Below are 23,952 nucleotides of genomic sequence, written 5' to 3' on the forward strand. Positions count from 1 at the left end.
TAAGTAGACAGTAAATTAATATTTACTTAGTAGGGACTTACAAGTTGAAAAGACAAAAACTAAAAGACTTAGGAAATTTAAAATAAAAGGACCATAGAAACCTGTATGTGAATAGAAAACAAGAATACTATAGTTGTCTATATGATTAGGAAACTAAGTACTGACAACAGTAAACACGAAACAGTAGCATTTATTTGAAGTAACGTTCACCAGTCTATTTGTATAACTGTCAATATGCTAACCCAGAAACAAACAGACAAATGCTCGAGCACCTCTAAACGGTGACCCCTTCATCACGGGAAGTCAAATCAGACCATCCCTCCAAAACATGGGTTTAAATTGGGGGGGGGGGGGCTTTGCTGTGATCTAAAGGTCTCTCCATCTAAAGAGTAATGACTGGTGGTAGGTAGTATTAAGACATTATAAAAATCACAAATGAAAAATATATAAAGTCGTTTAACAGCTATTTTACGAATACTGGTTGAATTTATTAAGAAATAAATTCAATGTTTGCCAAATAAATCGAAGTTCTAAAGGTCACCGGACATAGTATTTTTAGAACATCGTCCAACAGCAAAAATTGCAACTCCTGGCACTCAGATATGAAGAGATTATGCGTAATATATGTATATATATAAAATAGCAGTACATTTTAATCTTAATTATATGCTAAAGCATACAGAATAGTGACTGAGTAAATAGAGATGAAAGCAGCCACTTTTCAAAAGTAACCAATAATACAGCTATATTCTGTATGTTTGTGTTTTCTTATAGCAAAGCCACATCGGCTATCTGCCGTGTCCACCGAGGGAAATCGAACCCTTGATTTTAACGTTGTAAATCCGTAGACTTGCCGCTGTCCCAGCGGGGGATATATTGCATAATAACAAAACTATGAACTTGTATATAAATGTACTCATGTTGGTGAATGTATGAAAGTATGGTCTTTAACCAACAGTCTCTGGATATAAATGTAATCATGTTGGTGAATGTATGAAAGTATGGTCTTTAAAGACTGTTGGTCAAAGACCATACTTTCATACATTCACCAACATGATTACATTTATATCCAGAGACTGTTGGACATTCACCAACATGATTACATTTATATCCAGAATAAAAGTATAGTTTTGACCAACAGTCTCTGGATATTAATGTAATCATGTTGGTGAAAGTATGAAAGTATGGTCTTTGACCAACAGTCTCTGGATATAAATGTAATCATGTTGGTGAATGTATAAAAGTACGGTCTTTGACCAACAGTCTCTGGATATAAATGTAATCATGTTGGTGAATGTATAAAAGTATGGTCTTTGACCAACAGTCTCTGGATATAAAGGTGATCATGTTGGTGAAAGTCTGAAAGTATGGTCTTTGACCAACAGTTTCTGGATATAAATGTAATCATGTTGGTGAATGTGTAGAACGTATGGTCTTTGACCAACAGTCTCTGGATATAAAGGTGATCATGTTGGTGAATGTGTGAAAGTATGGTCTTTGACCAACAGTCTCTGGATATAAATGTAATCATGTTGGTGAATGTGTGAAAGTATGGTCTTTGACCAACAGTCTCTGGATATAAATGGAGATCATGTTGGTGAATGTATGAAAGTATGGTATTTGACCAACAGTCCCTGGATATAAAAGACGTTGGTGAAAGTATGAAAATATGGTCTTTGACCAACAGTCTCTGGATATAAAGGACGTTGGTGAAAGTATGAAAATATGGTCTTTGACCAACAGTATCTGGATATAAAGGTGATTATGTTGGTGAAAATATGAAAGTATGGTCTTTGACCAACAGTCTCTGGATATAAATGTAATCATGTTGGTGAAAGTATGATATGTGAGTTTATATGAACTCCCTTTATAAACTGATTTTATGTAGAAGGATAGATATGTCTTTTTTTGTAGACCATAACTTTTGTCGTGAGATCACAGAACATATACGTATATCATCGTATCGAACTATTGAAAAAGTCCACTACAGTATTCATAGTATTTATTGTTCCAACAATAGAGTGATGTAACATCATAGTATTTAACAAATTCTCCATCCTTTATATCATAAAAGAGCCTGGTAGTGTTAACGCTACCTCGTCATAAACGTCAACACATTACCCTTTTCGTTCAGTACTAGAGCAAATAGCGATTATGATATTTTATAAAATACAAATCAATGATAATGCATTATATTAATAACATGTTGGTGAATGTATGAAAGTATGGTCTTTGACCAACAGTCTCTGGATATAAAGGATATTACAACGTTTACAAGTTATCAATATCTTTGTGAGAATAAGAATTTTTTTTACTGTTACAATCAATGCTCTGCGTTGATATATATCAGACGAATTATATTAGTTCTTGTTTTCATTATTTTCAAATATCGCATGACATTAGAACAGTCTGAATTTCAACTTGCGGTCATTGACAGTTGTATGACTAATGAACAAAGGTCAGTGGGAAAAATCTAAGAAAGTAGAAAGTATACAAGTACTTTATAAATCATGCATGTTTCAGTTTGTGTTATTTCTAACTACCAAAGGGTATTGAGTTATCAGCGAAATTTGCCCCTCAGATAAATTTGAAGAACACAACACAAATTATAAGAGGGATGATAGTGATATTTATTTGTGTGTCTAAACAATTACATCCTGAAAAAAAGATAAACTATGTATAGATCTTGGTAAATTATATTTGTAAACAATATTAATTTTAAGCTACAGATACGTGAGTTCTAGATCGAAAACAGATAATAATATCTTAAAACAGAAAGTAGCTTCCTAATTTACTCTCAAATTTTGAGAATGTCATGAATGTACATTTAGCTTTCTATATCGTTATGTAAAGTGAAAAATTATATAAATTAATTTTTTTACTAACTGTCAAGTTCGGTGACATAAAATCCGTTCTTCATTGTTAGACTTACATACACATTATTTTAGATGTAAAGTATATTCTATAATGATAAATGGTAAACATGATGTATTTATAAAATGTGAAAGAACTGTCTTTTTTGTAGACCATATCTTTTATCAAAAGTAGCAACAAAAATGAAATATTTTGTCAAGAACTTTTACATATTTTGTTCTTAAAATCTCCAAAAGTAAAATGTATGAACATTATTTGTGGTAAAGCTTGGATAAATTCGTCTTTTTCTAACTTAAGTTTTGTTAATAAATGTTTCAGTATGTGTCACAAGTCTGTGATTTTACTTAGATATATTGATGATAGTATATTAGGCTATGATGTAACACGTCAGTTTTAAGCTGCAAGGGATGGGTAATGTTAAGGTCAAAATATCTAATGTACAGCATGATGGGGAACAATCAAAGTAGCTATGGATTTCAAGTGCATGATATGATTTGTAGAATTTCTGAATGGAAAACTTTATATGATTATATTAGCTCGATTCATTTTGGGGAATGTTCCTCATGTTCGTTTACGGTGATTTATCCTATTTGACTAATAACACGCTAGCACAAGTATATAGCGCAGGTATTATTACATCGGGCTGTAGGTCAATGTTTTATAAACTTAGCATATCTAATTCTTGAAGTATTGCTAATAACTTCCTCAGTTTATGTGACACTTGTCACATATATCACTAACAGCATATTGAGCTATGATGACACACGAGTTTTATATAAATGGAGACTTGTATTATTTGTTTGTTTGTTTTTGAATTTCGCGAGGGCTATCTGCGCTAGCCCTCCCTAATTTAGCAGTGTAAGACTAGAGGGAAGGCAGCTAGTCATCACCAACTCTTGGGATACTCTTTTACCAACAAATAGTGGGATTGACTGTCAAATTATAACGCCCCCACGGCTGAAAGGGCGAGCATGTTTGGTGTGACGGGGATTCGAACCGCTTATTATGCTCTGAGCGAGTTTCTGTTCAACAATAAATGTATTTTTTTCATAAAAGATATACAACAAACGATGTTTGTTTCGTTTGTTTTAAGTTAAGCACAAAGCTACACAAAGGCCTATCTGTGCTCTGCCCACCACGAGTATCGAAACCCAGTTTATAACGTTGAAGTCTGCAGACATGCCTATGTGCCTCTGGAGGGTATAACAAACGAAATTTAAATAATAAGTACAGATATAAAATATATTGCGTAATTAATGAATATATGTCAATTAACATTAACTTGAAATCTCACATATAATGAAGTTTCGATGAAATAATTCTCAGGTATGATATGTCCACTTAAATACTATTTATTTGTTATTAAAATAGAATAAAGTTAGGTTAAAAATCTGAACTGTTCTTCAATTTACAGTCGCGTAAATATGCACACCCTACACGTATGTATATATTAGATTTCTACATTACACGCTCTTATTGCGAGCTTCTCCATGATGCTTCCCATTCAGTAATTAAAGTGAATAGTCTGAAAGCTCTTTAAAAACATCTTACTTGCTAATCTGAGCATTTAGTTCATTAGACGACTTATATAACCTCTTGTCTCTGACTTTGATGTGATGCAGTGTTTCAAAAAAGTAGCTTCAGTAGACCCTGCCCTTAAATTGACCCATTTAATTAACTCTTTTAACACATCAATGGCAAAGGATTTAAAAAGGCAGTTTCGTTTTGAAAGGAATTTGTGATACGCTGACAAATTAAATTGACAGTTATTATATAATGAAAAGAAACAACAACAACACTTCATAAGGACTCGAGTAAAGCTGGGAGAGAATATTGATATTCTAATTATACTCATCATGTTAGGCATAGTTTTGTTCATCAAGATTATTCCTCAAGACTGAAATGTCTTTCTTCATAAACCTGTAAGCATCTATCAGTGAAATGTGAATCTCCTCCTCAAGATTAGCAGAACGCTTCGAGGTGGATAAATACTTATAACTTTTGGAAAGTTATGTCAGCTTTAAGCAATATAAAATTAGGACGTATCAATAACGTACTTGCTAAACGATAAACGTAATTTTTTCACCGAACTATATTAAACTAAGCGGAACTACACAAAATTTATATCAACACTTTCTACAACGTTATGTTGTGCGATTTTCTTAAGCTTAAAGCTTGGTCACATCTTAATGGTTACCAATTACCATACGAATTATCAACAAACAACTAACGAATTAAGAATAACAAAAGTAACTTTACATTAGGAGCAAATTTAACTTTCTAGGTAACATATTTTCAAACCTTTTAAGATAACAATTAATGAATTTTGTTGTGTAATTTAATGGGCTAATATCTCAACATTTTTAAAAAGAAGTTTACGTTTTATTACTGAAAACAAATGCAATACTTAAATTTTATTACAAAGCATATATTCTAATTGACTTAGTCATCATATTTCTTATAAAGTATCAATGGTTGCTTATCAAATTAGGGCGATATAAGAAACATGTTGAGCCATACTAACCTCAGTCCCACTAAGATTTTAGAAGTAGAGCCAACATCTAAATGACATACTTGGCCATGCATACATTTTAAAACATTTACACAACAAACCAGATTAAATTTTAAGCAGCTCGTTAAAAGATTGATGGTGGATATTTATATTAATTAATTAATTTCTTTTGTTTCAATTTACTCAAGAATATTAAACCCAATTGCAATAGTATTGTTACTTTCATCACTTTACAGCACTGTTAAGTTTCACAATTTAGCAGTTAGGAAGCATCACGGGTAAAAACTACATAAAATGGAGAATCCTTATATATAATACTCACAAGTACATATCAATTATTAAACTGTTGTAATATGTATGTACATAACGCTCGCATAACGTTACAGCTAAACTTCAATCATTCATCATTAGTGGTGTTCAAAACTTTACATTAACAAGTTTTCCAATTCTATTCGAGTCGAACTGTTAAACAAAAGCACCAAACGACAAGGTTCTATTATGCTTTTATAATGGGAACACCGTGTGTCCGAAATAGCTAATATTTTTAATTCAGGTTACAATTTGTTTGATGGAGTACTGTTATTATGTAGCCAGTGTAAGTAAAGGGAACTTAGTATAAAATCAGTGATAAGTAAAGCCTTTGCTTTTTACGATATAAAGAAAGAAAATCTTCCATGAATGGGCTACTGTATAGGAGACTTTTTGTGGTAATGTGGTTTTCTTTTCCTTTTTCCGTTCTCATTGTTCATCGGAAACACATCATTGTTCATCGGAAATACAACAAATTGGGATGTACAAACATACTTAGCTGTAAATGTGCCCTAGGAATTTCTGCGCATTTCGCAAAAGAAACATAAACGAAAAAAGCACATTTATTCTTTTATAGATACAGCTCTCTTTTATGTGACCGGAATAAGGGAAATTTATTTTCCTATAAATGTAAGCTTTATATATATATATATGGGGTGACTTCATAAATTACAAAGAAGTTCAATAAAAAGCACAAATATAGTTAAAACTCGTCTGAGTTTATATAAGAGATTTCTGCCCCAGTTCTCATTTCATCTCCAACAGTCGTGATGGGGTCCTTGTAACGTGCACGTGCTATACGTCCTTCACTGATAGAATGAAGCCGCCAATTTATAACGATCTATTTCTTTCACCTTGTATCATTGAGTACAAAGCTGGACAGCTGTTATTACATGTTTATTAGAAACGTATTGTTGTAGGTAAGGTAGCGCAGTGAGAGCATTTGCCGTTTAATACTTATTAACACTCGTTTTCTACGAGAACAAAGATTAGGACTTTTGCTATGTATATGTTCCCTAGGAAGATCCTAAATCGAATGATGGCAAATTTTAATGATTACTGCACCATCTCAGCAGTAAATCTGAACGCTTGTAACGCTAAACACCGCGGTAGGCACTGCACAGATAGCCCATAGTGTAGCTTTGTGTTTAATTACAACAAATAAAAGAAGGTAATGATTTCTGAGCTGTTTAAAATATTAAGGTATTTGTTTGCAACGAAAAATATAAACATAAAACTTTGTTACCAACAATTATTACGAATCAAGGTCAGAGGATCATGTTAAAGATTTAAAATGGCTTTTGAGATTAGAAAGTTTTATTATATATTTATATGATAAGATTTAACGTACAGTTCTCGTTTTCTAGCTAGAACTGTGCGTGAAATGTAATCTGCTCCATTAAAGAGGATGGGCAAAATGTAATCTGTCACACTAAAGAGGATGGGCAAAATGTAATCTGCCCCATTAAAGAAAATGGGTAAAATCTAATCTGTCACACTAAAGAGGATGGGCAAAATGTAATATGCCTTATTATAAAGGATGGGCAATATCGAATCTAAAATAAAGACACTTAATAATATTTATTTCATGGGACTGTTTCACGTGGGAATAATTATGATAATCAGTGCACTCTTAAATATATTTAATATTAAAAGGATTAATTAATCCTCAAAATACAGATTAATCATAAAGAAAGAATTTTTGTATTATTCGTAGTTTCCTTTTTTCTTATTGAGGAGATTGGTAGAGTATGGCTCGTCCTATACAACAAATTACAGAAATTGTTTGATACTTAGTTGACCGTTAACGTGATCTCAAGATTTCAATAAATATTTAGTATTAGAAAATAGCCCCTCCAGATTAAAGTTTCCTATTGAAACAAGTGAAGTTTTATGCGTAAGAAAGGGTGTGTATTTTTCTTATAGCAAAGTCACATTTGGCTATCTACTGTGTCCACCGAGGGGAATCAAACCCCTGATTTTAGGGTTGTAAATCAGAAGACATACCGCTGCCCCACTGAGGTTTAGTTTTATGTAGTAGTATGTTCGCTAATATCTGTTTCTTTTTGTTGTCATTGTTGTTAGATATCCTCTAAGTAACTGGAAGTATACCCATCAACTGTATGTTATAAGTTGATTTATAATATTTAATACAAACATTTTCATAGCTTTATTCGAATATATTTATGAATATTTTCACTGTAAAACGTATTTAGTTAATGTAAGTTGACACGAACTACGCCTGAAACCGTACCTCACCCAGTTTACAATACTAATTTCAATTAGTTTATAGACAGCTATTAAATTGACAATAATTGTATCATTTTAAGTATTTTGTGCACTGTTTTGTTGAAATAACTTATACTTGGCTATGAGAAAGTCAACCTCCAAAACTAGTATATGCAATGAGAAAAATAATAATAATAATAAGAGAGAAAGAACAAATAAACGTCATATATTAATACACTGAAATACCTTGTTCAGAAGGTCTTGTACTGACAAATTATTTCATCCTCCAACGCTAAAATTTACTAAATATTTATATAAGTGTTCAAACATGTAACGTTTCTTTACATCTTTTTTTCGGTTTAAAACTCAAGTTGAATAAACTGAAGGTACTATATTACATCAGTATTTCAATATTCCTGCTTTACATTTTATTTCTTTTGCTAAAATATACAATAAGCTAATCTATATAAGCATACATTTCGATCAGCACGCGGTATATTCTTTTGCGATCAAATAAGTGAAATAAAAACATTTCCCTGTTTCTAGGTTAAATTACGTCGTTTTGTTTTGTTGTTGGGTCTTTGTTTAACAGCAGCTCTTTTCCTCTTTTGATTCAATAGAAGGGACACTAGAGGATGTACGTCCATAGATAATACAATTGAGTTCATACCACATTTGAAGATAAACACCTGAAACCAACATCTACTAAAGTAGACAATGTCTTTAGTTGAATACAGTAAAGGATTGAATGTAATTTCCTTCCCATGACATGGAAAGGGAGTTCAAAACATCGAAAGGGTGCGTCTGGTTAGGAAGAAATCTTTACTGACTTAAACTGTACGATAAAAGTAACAACATCGAAGATCGATGAAGACACTCATAAATCACAGTTTGAGTTTGGTCTTATGTTTCTCTTTGCGTATACATTCGCCTACATACTTACTAGTATACAGATTGTTTGACAATGGTAGCGTGCAAGGCTAACTGCTGTTTACTCCAACGAAAACATCACAAAATAAAACTGCTTCTGCTTGAACTAATACAACAATTAATGTTATAAAAATCTTACTTTTAAATGAGTGTGTTTGATTGTTTTTAAAGCCACATCGGGCTTTCTGCTGTGTCTATCGAGTGGAATCGAATTCCTGATTGTAGCATTGTACTAGCATTGTGAACTAGTACAACAAGCATTGTTATAAAAGTTTATTAATCTCTGAACTAATGCAACAAATAATATGATAAAAGCTTACTTCTATCTGAACTGATCTAACAAATACAATTATATATGATTCATTGGCTCAATTTACGAAAATGAACTGCTGTTTGTGTTAATAAAAAATACGATTATCAAGACCAACATGTGATGAAATCTAAAATTACATTAGAAAGATAAAGTACAGGATTGATAATAATGACAATTCCTTATTCAGCAGTCACCAATATTAAAACCTGATATTATTTACTTAAGAAATGGCAAATTAATAGCAAAGTTTATTTGCATAAATACTACTAATGGTACCACGTTTCACTCTAACGAAACCCAATACAATACCAAAACTCAGTTCTGTCTACTAATAAAAGAAAAGCAAATAATAAGTTTATTATTTCTGATTAAACACAGTAGAACGTAAAATAAAAACTTAACAAAGTTAAATATAGAAGTTTACTTCTGTATGCAATATTACAGCAAATGCCAAGGCTTAATGTTGCCTTCTCCAGTACAACGAAATACAATACAAAGGCTTATTAGTCTCTATTCTAACTCTCAAAGAAGAAGTAAAAAAAAAACGATTCCGAGGCTTATCAATGTTTACTCAAACAAAACAAAGTGTAATAAAAAGGCTTACTGCTGTACACTATAACACAATAAAGTCCAATTCTTTCCTTGGGTTAGTGTTATTGGTTCTGGAAAAACAAACACCTCTAAAAACAATTAGGGCCTTATACTCTAATGGAATCATTAATGCTACAAAATTATCTAAAAAAAAAAAACGACAGCCACTATCGCGGCTTATGAGATTCTAATTTTAGTATAACAGGAACAACTGTAAAGCATCACAATAACTATTATATCTCACTCCTTTTTACAATTTTATACATTCTCAACGTTGTCCGACAAAGAACTCAACACAGAGTTCGAAAAGCCATCACCAAAACTAGATAGAAGACAGGATCATTCTATGCGAAGTTATTCAACATAACTCTCACTCATTTATTTCCAGGTTGTAAACGGCTGTTATCTAGATCTTAGTGACTTATGTAAAGTGTCTTAAGATTTATTGCATCTGTGACACAAGACAATGAGAATGAGAATCCTAGTCTTTGTGGTACCGTAATAACCCACATATCAGAATAATCTTTCTCTTCTTGGTGCAATATAATGATCAAATTATTGATGATTCACTCCCATTTTATTGAGTCAAAGACTAATGAAATGCACGATTATTTGTTTTGGCAGTTTTGTTTGTACAATCATCAGGAGGTTTTCCAGCATAGCTAATTCTAAAATTTTATAAAGATAATCCAACTGGAATATTTTGTGCAACGTTAATAAAAAAAAAACATAACTTCCACCTTATTTCCATACACACTTTTGCACAAGTTTATTATTTTTCATCTTTTAAATGCAAAGAACGTATTATTAACACTATAGGTATTTCATTAGAAAATCGCGACCACCATCAAGCTAAATAGAAAGAAAAGCTTAGTATAAACACACATGCTTATGTTGGTAAAAACGGAACCTATTGTAATGTGTTAGGCCTATTTTATTCCATATACAAACTACTTTCTTAGAAAGTTCATGGTTATCAGCCAAGTAATGTGCCACAGGGCTGGCTAAGTGGAGGAACAACTCAACTAACCCTCATCCCGTCCTTTTTTTTCCCCCCTTAGGCTTAATGCATCTGTCATCACCAGGCAATTAAAATGAGGTTTCAGCATGTTAAATTATCATACACATGAAAGCTGCTGTGGTACCAGTATAATTTATTAATGGTTGGTTATTATTATTATGCTCTAACGCACATGTATGTACGTATATATATATATAAACTTGTAAGGGTATCTGCAAACTTGTATGTTGAAAAATAAATGAATATTTATATCAATCTTTACACAATCTATAAGCTCTTTAGTAATTTGGTGTTTTCTTTTTTATGTAAAATTGATATATTAACACAAACCTACATTGAAAATATTTTCTTTAAAAATAGCTAGCCCTTAACTGGGATCTAATAGTCTGCTTATAAAAAGTATTCTGAAATATCATGAAAGAAATATATCAGTATTGATGTTTATCAAACACGGCGATTGTCATATTCGGATTATCTCGTGACACAAAACTTGCTTTCAGCATTCTTTCAAAGCAATATTTACAAGATATGGCCACTAAAAATGTTCAAACCCATACCATTTTTTTTCTAAATTATAAAACTGACCTTATAAGGTGAGAGAAGGTCAAATTTCTAAAGTAAATCAAATTTTATCGCTCGGTTTCTTGCACATTTTCAGAAATGTGCAAGAAAAAAGTCGACGTTTTCTAATGTCGAATAGTCGTTATTTTCATTTCAAACGGCGTGCCTCTTCAAAGGCAGATAGCTCTAAAGTTGACCCCCTCTGAGAGGGTTACATTACAGAACCTTCTGATGCAAATATCTCCTATTCTGCGAGTGTAAAAGTATGAAAAGAACGAAAGTTTAGAGTTACGATAAAGGGATAGCTCTAATGTTGATCCATATCCGTAGAACAAGGAAAGGTGTGATTCCAGCAAGTTATAAAACAGACTATTTCACAACTGACTACCAGTCACACAGCGAAAATAGTAAAGAAAGCTATAAAACTAAGCAGTTTGTTACTGGATGTAACTCCAATACGGCAGTCCATTACAGATAAAGAACGAACTTACCTTATAAAAACAACACAAGAATCATACTTACAACCTACTCAAAGCACATAGTTGAACTGGAGACTACCTGTTGTAAACGGTACCTGGCATGTGACAAATTGCAGTATATCGTCTTGTTGGTGATACAATATTTCAAAAATGGTGCAGAGTATGTTGCGAATGTTTTTCCAATATATTTATTATGGTTGCATCTTTCAGCTATAACGTTTAGTTAAACATCCGAGAACATCGAAGAGTCGAGAAAAAAGCCAAGTTGTACTTTGCATACTATCAGGTTAACGTGTAGACACAATTGTATTGCGATGAAATAGCAAACTTCTTTCATGGATTATTGTGCCTGTGGATTACTCAAAAGGGTACTCGAAAATTATCGTATGCGCACGGATGATGGACTTCGGAAAGCATATAAAGATGATGGGAAGGGGGGGGTAATATTGACCTCAGAGCATTGCGCCAAAGACTCCTGCACTAGAGATTGCGCTACAGAAAAGACCAATTTTCAGACACAGGAAATGGTAACCAGACCCAACAAATGGTTTCTCCATCATTCTTGGAGAAAGGCGCTGTAACATCCTCATCCTCGCATCGTTACCATGGATATAAAACACCACTTTGATTTAACTGATTGTTTCAAGTTACCTTTAATAATGTTGCTAAGATACATCAAACTACATTCTTATCTGAATAGTAGCAAATAAAGATATTACGCTTAGTAAAAGAGTTGTGCGTAATACTATACACGTTAGAGATATCGATGTTTGGAACCATGCCATAAAGGAAAGTTTGTGATGTCATAAAGTTAGGGATTGTTAGCTAACATAATATTGTTACTTATAGTTTCTTTGAAAAAAATTTAAGACTCACAATTTTGGGACTGATGACATTTTACAGAGATATTTGTGACATGTGACAACAACATTGTAAAAAACCACGACTTCTTATACTTTAGAAATGGTTGTAACTGACGTGACATTTTTCATGAAAAGTAGTTTTCTTAAAGAGACATTGACTAGTACCTGACGCTATCTTTATTAATACTTTTGAAGATTGTAACTAAATTTTCTGAAACTTTATTTCCATGTCGGTACACTGACTATATTCATGTTAACCTTACAAACGTTATATGCCAAATCACACCTCTAACTTACAAACGGTATATGCCAAATCACACCTCTAACTTACAAACGTTGTATGCCAAATCACACCTCTAACTTACAAACGGTATATGCCAAATCACATCTCTAACTTACAAACGGTATATGCCAAATCACACCTCTAATATACAAACGGTATATGCCAAATCACACCTCTAACTTACAAACGGTATATGCCAAATCACACCTCTAACTTACAAACGGTATATGCCAAATCACACCTCTAACTTACTTCCCTTTAAGTAGAACGCAGCACTTATATTAATCCGACTAAAATTTATCTTTCTGCAGTTTGATGCATCGATGAGGATCAACGTTGTTTTTTTTACCGAGATTCTATGAAGCAAATCGAAACGCAAGAATTCATGAAACGACAAGCACACAACAAGATTTCATGGCTCGAAGGAGACATCCTGTTCAATCTTCAATTGTGGCTTTACTATAAGAACACTTGTCTGAACAGCTACACTGGGATATGTATTTGAATCAACAAGGAAGTGTTCTTAAAGGTTATTTTTATCTTACATTTTTGTCTACTTCAAACATATCAATGAACGTCAATCTTAAAAGAAGCAAAAAATAAATAACTTCAAAGTTATTTGTGTGGCTGTAATTTCACCGATATGTTCTTCTCCAAAATACATTATGTATAATTTGAATGAAATAATGAACGACGGTCAAAAAGTAGCACATGATTTTAACATCATATTCTTTTCATAAAGTATAATTTAAGTTGAAATATTGGCGCAATAATCAATTGATTATTCTATACACATGATACACTATCGTCTGTAACTTTTAACGTTAAGTTATTCTACAGCCAGAAAATATCATGAAGTATATAAGTACAGAGTTTGTTGATTTTTACTTTCTATTCCAGGAAAGAAAATGTATCGGTTATACTGAACCCTCTATCCACCCATAGTCGATCTAACGTCAGCAATATAAAAAAATAAAAGTACTATATTACATTAAAACTGAAAATATGTCATTCTTTATTTTCTGTAATATATCAAACACGATTTTAACAATAAAGTTTTCCGTAATATATTAAATACGTGTGTATTATTTTAACGGTAAAGTGACTTAAGAATTAACTTCCGAAAATTATACATCAAACTAGCACCATCTTTGGCACGTTAACCTTCTAAGATTCCATCTAATTTTTTTCATAGTAACACCAACCAAATAATGTGAGCTTGTCAGTGAGTTTCAAACAAACAGTCGGAAACAGCAAGAAAGTCTAAATCTAAAACTATCATAGAATCACAGATCCAAACTGATATATTTAATGTTATCGTAATGATTTATTTAAAACTTTTCCTGACTTCATGTGCAAAGTTGTTTAATATCAATACAACGTTTAAAAAAAAAGCGCAAATAAGTTTAATTAAAAGTCAAAATAAATAAAATTTGACCGATATGTTTCGGTCTACCGGAATTTAAGCCATCATCCTGACAAAAATAATATATAGGACTACAACCACTATCTATAATAAAACAATTTAATTCAAACAAGTTACGTCATACAATTTCGTGAACCACTCAGCAAGGTTGCAACTGGATCCAAATCTCCATTTATTGTATTAGTATTAATTTTAGAAATGTGATATGATTCAAGAATATTAAAATAAACAAAATCATATTTATTACAGAAAGTTTTACCTGATCCAATTGCATTGAGTGTCCAGTTAATTTAACAGGTTCAGCCAGAGATGAAACCATGAATAACTTTTCTTTACCGCTAATTGTTGTTCTTTAAGACTGTGTTTGAAATTCCTCTTAGTTTGACCAATATAAATAACTAAGTTGGTACATAATTACAACTTACGCTGCTAATAACACGTTCATCCAAAATATTTAAAACATACTTTAAGAGTATCTTAGTTTGCTTGTTGAATTCTCACAAAGCTACTCGAGGGCTATCTGTGTTAGTTTTGCCTAATTTAAAAGTAACAGACTAGAGAGATGGCAGCTAGTCAACATCACCCAGAACCAACTCTTGGGCCACTATAATCAAATAGTGGGTTTGACCGTAACATTATGACGCACCCATGGCTGAAAGAGCGAGCATATTCAGTGATGGGATTCAAGCCCGTGACCCGCAAATTGCGAATGAAGCGCTCTTTAAGGGAAAATAATATAGGACTAATTTTTAGGGAAAGGGAATATAGAATTCTACAATTAGTATGTTCTTTTAAAATGTTTCCAATTTTTGTTGGCATACTTGAAATAAACGAATCGCTAATCGTTGTTACGAAGTTCGCGCCAAAGCTACGTGAGGGCTATCTGTGCTCAGCCCACCACGGGTAGCAATATACAGACATACAGCTGTGCCACTGGGGGCGCTACATATTATACTATTGGTAATGGCTTATATTTCGATAAGCTGAAATATATAGTTAGGTTTTCATTCGCTTCGACTTTCAATTAAACTTATGTTCAGTTTTTAAATATTATTTTGGATATACTTAATCATACTTATCTATTTGCATTGAAGATTCCATAAAAATCAATTTTACTGGCAACAAAAATAATTATATTAACTAACTTAAAATATGAAATGTATTTCATATATTTAGTATTCCAGGTGGTCCTTACTTTCTTATTTAACTATGCTTGTTTGGTTTTCCAAGTTTTAGTTTTTTTTTCTTTTTTTACATACTTTCGTAAGGTTTGAAATTTCACTCCTGTAGTTAAGCGTCTGTATCTCCACATTCATCGTTTAAAGACTATATCTAGGGATTAGCCTCTTTCAGTTACGTTTAAAGACTATATCTAGGGATTAGCCTCTTTCAGTTACTGTTATGTTATGCGAAAAAGATTACTTTGCATAATCTCAATTTTGGTTGATTAGGCGACAAGCGAAACATCTGTGTTGAAAGACTAGCTTTGGAGGCAAAGCTTGCCTCTAGCCTTTGTCGCCAGGCTTTCAGGTTAATGACATGGTGATATGTATACATAGGAAAGATGAAACTTAAAATATCAAATATTTCAAAATTTAAGATAAGTAACTGCATGTGTCTTAGAACGTAACTCTAGTCATTTTAGTTAGGTTTAACTAACTGAGTACCTTTAAGCTTTTTTTAAACACTTCACATCATTTATTTACATGCTTTTCAGCACAACATCGAAGACAATGTCCCTGTCTATCACGACTCCCTGAAAGCCAAATGCTAACCTCTTCTATTCATCGATATATGTGTTTCACGCTATTCTGTAAATAAGGAATTGTTTTGTGTTACGAAACCAAAATGTTTCAATGTGTTTGTTTTCATTGTATCTCATATGATGATTACTATCGCACTATGTCCAGGTGTTAGGTTATTATTAGTTTGTTGATGATCTTGGTTCAGACAAATATTATATTGTGTTTTAGTGGAATAAAACTAAAAGGTTTAACAAACTGAATACTAGGCTCTGAGATATAACCTGCTAAATCATTAACGCTTCAACATAAAAGCTTTATAGATGTTTAATATAAGTTGTATGTGCAGAAATGTAATTCGTCTTAAAGATTCAATGAGCTTCACCCACTTGTTTGTGTTTCTTTTGCCGAAGTCGTCGTTTCGATCAGCTACTTTATATTGGATGCGATGAAGACCTGCGCCAGTAGAGCAAAACTTATCTTAGAGCTAAAACAGGGAAATGGAGCCCATTAAAGTTTTCCTGATGAGTTTCCTAGCTACATAGCAAAATATTGAACTACATCTCACAATCATAATTCAAAGTATTATTTTCTCTTAGTTTCCTAGAAAATACAATTTCTTGGCGCATAACGAATTCACCCCATAATTATTATGTTTTTATTTGATCATTTTAATTTAGTGATAGTAACAAAATATTTTGCTTAAACCTACAATAAGGTTATCATGTGTCGAGTACGATAGTCAACCAACAATTTCTTAGAACTTAAATGCTTTATAACGCCTCATTTCTTTTTGATTCTAATGATTCAGAAAATTTCCATTTTCAGAGACGTAGTCAATTTCTTATATTTCAAGAATGAATTTCACCATCAGGTGTAAAAATCGAATAAATTATCTTCAGAAGTTTAAAAAAGGCGACAGTTTAACATTCTAATTTTGTTGATAATATAAAATTTTTCTGTTTGTGTATATTTATACATAAAAAATAGGTATAGAAAGTTGACTATGTTATATTAAGAATATTTTGAATATTTAATCAGCAAAGTACGTGACAACCCCAGCTGATATAAAATCTTGGTGGAATGACATATATCAGAACTACATTTTGCCACCGAAATTGAGCGCCTTTGGAAAGGGTATTTAACAGTCTTTTTCGACTCAACGTATTTATACACTCAGATAGTAAAGATGCATTCAGATCGGGGATTTAGAATTTCTAAAATGAAAATATCCCCCGTATTTAATTGCATTGGAAAGCAGAGGAACATGGATCAACTTGGGGCATAAGAACCATATAGAAAGAAACCTACAAGTCGTATCTCAGTCGTGGTAAGAAAAATGCAAAATCTTGTGATATTCCACGAACATACAGATCAGTGACAAAAGCAGTTCACGTGTCCCAGGCAACAATAAGCAACGTAATCAAAAAGTAGCTATGCTTGGAAAAGCCACGCGACTCACATATACACAAGTTGTTACTGCGACATAACCCTTCAACTGTTCCACACCTCAAGCAACTGGAGAATAAAATATGTATTTAAGTTATTTCTTATGAAAACATACTGGTCATGTCGACTATAGATTTTTGTGTGATCGAACTTTTGAAACAGGCGTTGAAAATCCGTCGTCCTAGTATACAAGATGGAAAGTAAGCAAGGAGTAGTTGTGTGCAATGGAAACTATGTTGCAAGGCTATTGTAAAGATGCATGATTGTTAGATATGACATAATCAGAGTTGGCGACATGTACTGTAATGACGTGGCGAGGCTCCAAAATATTTTTATTATAACGTACTCAACCTCTGTTCTTTTACTTATGAAGCATCTTAAACATAGATAATGTTTTTGGCCAATGAAAATGCTTAATTTACAAACATATTTGGGCAAATGTATCAAAAAGAAATGATTCAAAATATGTATTTATAATATCAATGCTAATAGATTATATATGAAGATAAACCGTCTAAATTTAAAATAAAGTTTAATTAGTGCTTTCAGATGATGAATTGAGTTTTACATCTATAAAATTAATTAAAAAAACACACTAAAAGTAAAGATATTGTAGATGTATATGACGCTTATCTACGAAATTGTATCTTATCAAACGTTAACTATTTAGGCGATATTCATAAACTTTGCTTTATTCCTTACGCATTTTTTATCAAGCTCATGCTGGTCAACTTGACAAAATAAGGAGAAAGATTACTAGTAATATTTGCCTATTCAATATCAAAAGTTAAGACCGACAGGGACCTTGAAACATTTAAACTGTCATAACTAAAACACATAAATTCAATCCTAATCTTAGTACCCATAAATATTAAGTCATCAGTCACATACTTAGAAAGCTAACAGCTTAGATAATATCTGTTAATAACCTAAGTTGTTTGAAAAAAAGAGTACAAAGAGATAAGATTAAACTTTTTTTTCCTGAAATATATACGTTTATATAAATAAATAGGCACATGAGTATTTAAATATAGAGCGAAAATACTGATCGTATTTTTCAGATCCAATTTTTTTCTATTTATTCTTTTTTATTGCAGACAAAAGAACTCAAAAATTGGAAATAATTTGGAGCCTCGCTTTTGAGGTAGAAACATTATAGCAGATCGTTGATTGATTTAACTTACACAAATGAGTCACAATATATATGTGAACATATAGATTGATGGTTAAATAGATATATGTCAAATTATAAATAATTTGATTCATGTTCCAGCCTGTGTAAGCAATATTAACTTAATTTTGTTTTATATGATGTCACTGTTGAAATCTGAGCTCATAGCGCGGTTGAGTAGTTTTATGAATATCCTGAAACTGACAGCTTTCTAACTTACTGGAACCATGATGTAGGCTGCCGAATAGGGTGAGCTCAAACGGTGGTTGAATACGAATTAGCAGCTAGAGAGCAAAGCGTGTTGGGAAATGACAAGGGAGTAGATGAACTTCCCAGATATATGCTTCATCAGAGTGACCTGTCTTTCTAGAAAACACATTCTTACTGGGAATGACTAGCCGCTGAACGAAGCCGGTAAACTATATAGACCGTCTCTTAATAAGAAGAAAATATGCTAAATTTTACACTTTACAATCACCTTCGAAGCTATGTATTAAATATCCTCCCAGGACTTAGAAGAAAAAAATCCATGTCAAATATCGTGCCGTAAAACAAAAATTACAATTTGGTCTGAAATATCACTTTTATATTTCTTTAATAAGCATACCAATTAATTATCACTCGAAGTTGATGCATATAAGTATGGCAAATGCTGTGAATTATGCTAAGTTCCAGAAGCTTACAATACCAATGATACAAATAGCGCTAATGTTTTTGTTTGTTTGATTTTTGTTTTAAAAATCTAACCAATATATCTTCAGCACCTCGTTATATGTCGCTCTGTGTGTATAATAACAGTTTGTGCCAGCAATGACGACTATAAAAGTAACCTCACTATAAAGCATAGAGTTTTCATTATTTGTTCATTTTAGGCTAAAGCCTCGTAACAGGTTATCTGCGATCTGTCCAACGTAACAAATACATTAATTTGAATGTCGCCTGCTAACGTATATATATATTAATTCCCACACTAATATTTTCATTTCACTGCCATGGATATTTTTACGGTCACGATATGACAGCTAAATTTCATTTATAGGCTTCTATTTGTTACCTAACATTTGTATCACGTCGTTTCCGAAGGAAAAAGTCTTGAGCGCTTCGATTTTATAATTAAGACTTGTATTATTTTATGTTTTATCTGCAAGAACAGTTTAAGTTAATTGCAGACGGTCAAAATTTACGATTAAGCAAATATCCTTTACTAAATGAGTGAGCCTTAGCAATCATTTGGTTTTTACTTAAGGTAACCAGTTATAATATTACATAAGTGAAATAAATAATAATAAGAATTTAACTGGAAATATTTTGTAAATGAAAAAATATGGTATAGTTGAATTCTATGACTTTGATTTTATAATGATGCAAATGTTCTGAAAAGCGCGCACTCTACCTTTAATTTTATAATGTTACAAATGTTCTGAAATACGCGCACTCTTGTTGCTTTGAGGGGTTTTCACTGAAAAATTACCTTTAAAATAAAAAAGGATGATTTTTCAAAATCAAATTTGTCTTAGGGCTATGTTTTAATTTGTAAGCCTTATTAGGCAGATGTCTTGAATAGTAGATTAACCCCTATTGTTAAAGTTTTACCTATTTTGCGGCTAATTTTAGTATGGGTTACTTTGAATATAGGTTGATTAAAACAATTATTTAATTGTCTTTAAAAAGGAAGTGAAAGGCAGTAGAAGCTGAGATGTTGTGGGTGTAAGCACTCAGCTTCGTACTCTTATTTAATTGATGATTTTTTTTCCCACGACGGCTGATTAGATTGACATCAGCGTTTGGATATTGTCTGATAGATGGGATATCCCCAACAAACATTATCCGCTATAACAATAAGTTGACAACCAGGGCCGATAATGGTATTTCGATATATTAGATTTTACACCTTACAATTGTATTTCAGAAGTCAGCGTTTTTGCACGCTCCTGAAGACTGACAGATTTTAATAAATCTCAAATCAAGAGGCCTCTACTGGTGAACAGTGCCCTCTGGCGACACATTCCCTGTTGTAGCTTTACCTCATTCATCAAGGTGCTAGAAGACTGACCTTTTATCTCTACCTGCCAGGATCGCTCCAACAATAGTCTAACATCACCGCTTCTCCTCGGCCCCTGCAATAAACTCCCATCCCTGCAGGGAGTGGAAACTCCCGTGGTTGCTCGCCCTTCTAGTCGTCTCTGATGTGGTTTCTATAGTCTCAAATTCTAATCTATGGTCCGTTTCATGATAAAGAAGACACACTTGTTATTTTCTCAGTACTTCAGTTCTATGAGTAAACATCACAAATATAATTAGCATACTTTTTGATCGAAGTTGCTAATAATTTCATTCGTGGTTCTCTCGTGTTGAAGCTGTAATCGCACAATCAGCTCCAGCATAAAAAAAAAGACTGGTCTGCTTGCTTCACGACACTTGTATTATAAACAAACAAACGGAGAAGCACGGTTTTGCTCAGAATTTCTTAACGATTGTCACTTCTCAGCCTTTAATATAAACTTTCATTCCTGCAGGAAACGGAACCTCCAATGGTTTCCCTCCTCTCAAGTCGGTTCTGATTACTTTTGTAGAGTCTAAGATTTTCTCATCCAGGGTCACTTATGACTAAGTAAGAAGCATGGTTAATTACTTACCTGCTGGTCATTTCTCTTTTGTCTATTATTTGAAATACCAGAAAACAAACAAGACGCTCCAGAAGTATTTGTTTTCTTCAAATACTGATGTATTCATACAATAAAATATACATCTGTTTAATGTATATTTAAGCTAATAATGTAAGTAAATGCGAAAGAAATCTAATACCATGCCATTAATTTTACATCTATCTGATAAGAAAGAAAATGTATACACATATACATATCACACAGTATAGCACTAGCTTCACTGTGATAAAAAAACACTTACCTCAACATAAATCTGTTCTGAATAAATCACACAGAAGTTACAGCATTTGGCTCTTTGGCAGTCTGTAGCAATGTTTAAGTACTCTTCACATATACTTATTTACCCAATAATCGGAAACAGATAAGAGTTAGTATAGTGTTCAGATCCAAAACATTTTGGACCATTTTGTATACTAATATTTAAAAAGCAATACATGACGAAAATACTTTTCAGTTATGCCTAATATTAATACTATATTTCGTCTCTATTCCTCTCTAGATAACTTGTTTGTTTTGTTTTGTTTGTAATTAAGCACAAAGCTACACAATGGGTTATCTGTGCTCTGCCCACCACAGGTATCGAAACCCGGATTCTAGCGTTGTAAGTCCGCAGACATACCGCTGTGCCACTGGGGGCTCTCTAGATAACAGTAAAATATAGGATCGGTGGACTTCATATCTACAAATTTATGGCTTTTAAGTTAAAAAGATGAACGAAATACCACAATAAGATTAACAATTTTTGTAAATTTGTTTTTACTGACTCAGTGGAATCTGCAAGAAGAGAGTATATTAATAGCAAGGCTTTGTCATTGAAGACTTCGATTGTTGGACACACGAACTTAAGTATTCAACTCTAGAATTATCCATGTGGTCCACATATACCCCACCTATTTTTGAAACACATTTTCCTAAACCATTTTGCACCAAATGGTTGATGAGTGTATGAATTTGTTGGTTACAGGATCCCTAACATCATACAAATTACATATGTTGTCTTTTTTTTTTTCAAATTCTACCAAAATTGCAATTAATCCCACTAAATACTGCTGAAAGACTTTAAACACACCAATGACTTCACACAGTATTTTTGGTAAGTTCTAAAGTGTTATACCAAGCAAAAACGAAATTAATTGATTACTCAGTGATTTGAGACTTAACAGCAACATTTCAAAAATTATTATACATTGTTGCAATGTTTCACCACGGTTGTTTTCCGTAAATACTTTTTGTTTCTCGCGTGACACACTATACATATAATTAGAATATCTTATACTACTATGTTTTAAATAACATTTAAGGTAACATATTGGTTTCAAATAACTCAATCTTTAAATAGAAAAATTCAATTTGATAAAATGTACAACAGTACACTTGACATTTCTTTTACGAAATATAATCTTAACGCCACACAAATACACCAATCAAAGCAGGTTAACTACCATCCAAGTCACAATTAATAACTATTAAACAGATACAGAGGTAAATCAAAGTAATGTCCTTGAAGCTAGCCATTAATTGTCTTCCTTTTCAATTTATATAACTCTTCAGATAGCATACAATACGAGTACTCCCTTCGACCTGTGACATTAACGTAAAAGGGAGTTATTGCATCTAAAAATCATTCTTGTCAGTTTAACGCAATATAATTTTGACAGTGCTCAATAAAGCTTTAACTCATGAGCCGACACTCATCATATACACTCAAGAAACAAACTGCCCCTCGGTGGCTTATTGGTAAGCCTGAGGGCTTATAACGCTTAAAAGCAGGTTTCGGTACTTGCGGTGGGCACAGTACAGTTAACCCATTTTGTAGTTTTGTGGTTAACAGCAAAAACAAAACAAATGAAAGAGTAACAAAACATGTTTCAGACCCACGAAGGGCTAGTATTTAACAACATAATAAAAACAAAATGTATTTAGTCCCATTTCTTCAGTGAGTTTTATTGAATGATATAAATAATTTACAGAATATTCAAAAACAGTAAGATATGTTTTGTTGCTGTAATTCTTACTAATATGCCAACCACATATTAAAAACATGATAAAATATTTAAAGCTGTGTATACAAAATATTTCCAAGAAGGTCTGTACAAACAAGTATTAGGAAATCCACATGTGTTAATACTCTTCTTTTCATTGAACATAAATGTTATATCTACAGTTATATTTTCCTACAGAGCCATTTTTAACGTAAGGGGTTCAAACTGATATTATTCAGTTAGCTGGCTCTCGTGGGGTACGACAACGTTTATTAAAATGCTATAAAGGCATCAGTTGACGTTCCCTGACTATGAAAAGGGCGTACTTGTGTTACTTGAAATACATGTCTTTTTATAAGTAAATAAACCATTAAAAACTAACTAATTTATTGCGTTTTCATACAACTAGCTACTTCACAATCATATGACTTACTCGTAGTTAATAATATGTATAATCACATTACCCATAAATATACTATACTCAAATGGATTAAATAAACATAAACCGCTAACAAGATTTGAGGTTTGCAACAATAACTGTATAGTTTTTG

The 23,952-nt window shown here is 32.4% G+C and overlaps 1 protein-coding gene across 1 annotated transcript in view; it reads right to left on the reverse strand.

Annotated features, from left to right (window-relative positions):
* The window catches only part of LOC106458316 (latrophilin Cirl-like), a gene marked incomplete at its 5' end in the record, with an annotated part of 70,696 nt that overhangs the window by 39,212 nt on the left and 7,532 nt on the right, over positions 1-23,952 (reverse strand). The window lies entirely within an intron of this gene.

Source organism: Limulus polyphemus, unplaced genomic scaffold (assembly GCF_000517525.1).
Source record: "Limulus polyphemus unplaced genomic scaffold, Limulus_polyphemus-2.1.2 Scaffold443, whole genome shotgun sequence".
Lineage (NCBI taxonomy): Eukaryota > Metazoa > Arthropoda > Merostomata > Xiphosura > Limulidae > Limulus > Limulus polyphemus.